The 2,854-nt window shown below is 41.7% G+C and overlaps 2 non-coding genes across 2 annotated transcripts; both read right to left on the bottom strand.

The window, feature by feature from the left end:
* Positions 1–604: 604 nt before the first annotated feature.
* On the bottom strand, positions 605–676 carry trnaa-cgc (transfer RNA alanine (anticodon CGC)). Its single transcript has one exon. It is a non-coding gene; the product is annotated as a tRNA-Ala (tRNA).
* Positions 677–1,017: 341 nt separating this feature from the next.
* trnaa-ugc (transfer RNA alanine (anticodon UGC)) lies at positions 1,018–1,089 on the bottom strand. Its single transcript has one exon. It is a non-coding gene; the product is annotated as a tRNA-Ala (tRNA).
* Positions 1,090–2,854: the final 1,765 nt, after the last annotated feature.

Consider the following 2,854-nt stretch of genomic DNA (forward strand, 5'->3'; position numbering starts at 1 on the left):
TATGGAGATTTCATAAATGAAGGAGTCACTACCTGAACAAGGAAGCAATTAGCAATTTGGGAAATAATAGGGGTCACCCATGAGGGTGTGGGGCATTGTTAAATAACAGCTCTTGCAGAGAGCCTCTAACCTTGTTGAGTCAGCCCTGTTCAACAGACATTATCCTTACAATAAATACACTGATATTCCATACAGTGAAAATATTGTTGTATCCATTAATGTAATGAGTAGTCAGCAACCAAAAGGAGTACAGCTCTCCATTGCACATCTCTCATGGGAGTTGTGAACATGGATCACTGAATGTAAATAGGTGTTCTTTCAATATTTTTGTCTCTTTCCAAAAAAATTTTCATTATTATTTCCCACTATGAATATTATTGTGTATGTATTTTATTGGATCTGTATAATAGGCATTAAAACCGGAAAATCTGGAAATACTCAACAGGTCAGGCAGCATCTGTGGAGAAAGAGATAGTGTTTCAGGTGGATGACCTTTAATTAGAACTGCATGAGTAGTTCCACACAGTATTTATTTGACTTTCTTGGATATATCTGCTGCTATTGTTCAAACGCACATTTCTTGAACAAAGTTAAGCAAAACCTGTGGAGATGCCGGGGATTGAACCCGGGGCCTCATACATGCGAAGCATGCGCTCTACCACTGAGCTACATCCCCTCCTACTGTAGTTAAAGTGTAAACGCCTCTTTGAGCTTATTAAAACATCCTTGTGCTTTGTTTCATATTTGTTATTGCTTCCGCATAACGATGTTCTCCAAAAATTATTATATTTTTGTCTCTTAAAAATTGTAAGTTATACATTTACTTTCAATCGTTCTCATTTGCATTGAGCAGAATATACAGCAGTATACTGTGGAACTAATGAAAACGATGATACTGCATACTTGTGAAAGTTACAGTGTAACTCGTTTATGTTAGGATTGTTTCCAGTAACTTGTAGAAAATACTTCAACTGCAACCCAGTAAGAAGAGATCTTTCCAATTGGTTTTTAAAAAAGTGGAAATGCCGGGGATTGAACCCGGGGCCTCATACATGCAAAGCATGCGCTCTACCACTGAGCTACATCCCCCATATTTTGCTTACGTCCTGGTCAGTATTTCTCCAGTGGTCAATCTGTGTGTTGCACGTACTTTATGCAGCAATGTTGTTGGAACTTGCTCCACTCGCTTTTGACTCCTTCCTTGTGAATTTCATATAACGAAAGTACGTCAAAAACATTTGAACATTGCGAAGGACTAAGAGCCGCAATTTCTTTATCACATCGATTGAGAATAATGCGACAAATCTAGTGTTATAACTTTAACTGGAATATGCCGATGATTACAAAATGTTATTAAGTACAGCAAGTAAGAAGGAAAATAAACTTATTAAGAGAATAAAGAATCCTGCTTAAAAACAGAAATGCTGGAAAACACTCAGGTGTTCTACCAAGAATTCTGCATAGTGTTTTCACTACTTGTAAATTGCCTATACATCCGGTAATGTCAGTTGTAGTTAAAAATAAAAATAAAAATTAGTTTCTACTGATCTGGCTAATAAGAAATCAAATTATGTATGAGTACAAATCTTGAATGTCAGAGACTGAATATAGTCTTAATATATACCAGTAGTGCGCAAGCTTTATGTCTTCGAGGGCCACGTAGATGCATTGTATATGGTTTAAATCAATGTTCTCAATAGTTTGACAATTGTAAACAATTTTACAACACCAAGTTATAGTCCAACAATTTTATTTGAAATTCACAAGCTTTCGGAGGCTTCCTCCTTCCTCAGGTGAATGTTGTGGAAATGAAATCCTCGAATCCTTCTCATTTATAAATCACAGAACAATGCGTGGTGATTACAGATAGTCTTTCCAACTGCCCGTTGCCACGGCAATCACAGTGTGCAGACAGAGAGGTGTTACCTAAAAGGCCACCGAATATACAAACCACCAAAATAAAAGAGAGAGGCAGAAACAAACATAGAAAAGACCGCAAATGACCCGTTATATTAAAAACAGATAACATTTGTTCGCTGGTGGGGTTACGTGTAGCGTGACATGAACCCAAGATCCCGGTTGAGGCCGTCCTCATGGGTGTGGAACTTGGCTATCAATTTCTGCTCGACAATTTTGCATTGTCGTGTGTCTCGAAGGCCGCCTTGGAGTATGCTTACCCGAAGGTCGGTGGCTGAATGTCCTTGACTGCTGAAGTGTTCCCCGACTGAGAGGGAACCCTCCTGTCTGGCGATTGTTGCGCGGTGTCCGTTCATCCGTTGTCGCAGCGTCTGCATGGTCTCGCCAATGTACCATGCTCTGGGGCATCCTTTCCTGCAACGTATGAGGTAGACAACATTGGCCGAGTCACAGGTGTATGAACCATGCACCTGGTGGGTGGTGTCCTCTCGTGTGATGGTGGTATCTGTGTCGATGATCTGGCATGTCTTGCAGAGGTTACCGTGGCAGGGTTGTGTGGTGTCATGGACGCTGTTCTCCTGAAAGCTGGGTAATTTGCTGCTAACGATGGTCTGTTTGAGGTTGGGTGGCTGTTTAAAGGCGAGCAGTGGAGGCGTGGGGATGGCCATAGCGAGGTGTTTGTCGTCATTGATGACATGTTGAAGGCTGCGGAGTATATGGTGTAGTTTCTCCGCTCCGGGGAAGTACTGGACGACGAAGGGTACTCTGTTGGTTGCGTCGTGTGTTAGTCTTCTGAGGAGGTCTATGCGATTTTTCGCTGTGGCCCGTCGGAACTGTCGATCGATGAGTCGAGCGTCATATACCGTTCTTACTAGGGCATCTTTCAGCGTCTGTAGGTGTCCATCGCGTTCCTCCTCGTCTGAGCAGACCCTGTGTA

Source organism: Heptranchias perlo, chromosome 7, assembly GCF_035084215.1.
Source record: "Heptranchias perlo isolate sHepPer1 chromosome 7, sHepPer1.hap1, whole genome shotgun sequence".
NCBI classification, from domain to species: domain Eukaryota; kingdom Metazoa; phylum Chordata; class Chondrichthyes; order Hexanchiformes; family Hexanchidae; genus Heptranchias; species Heptranchias perlo.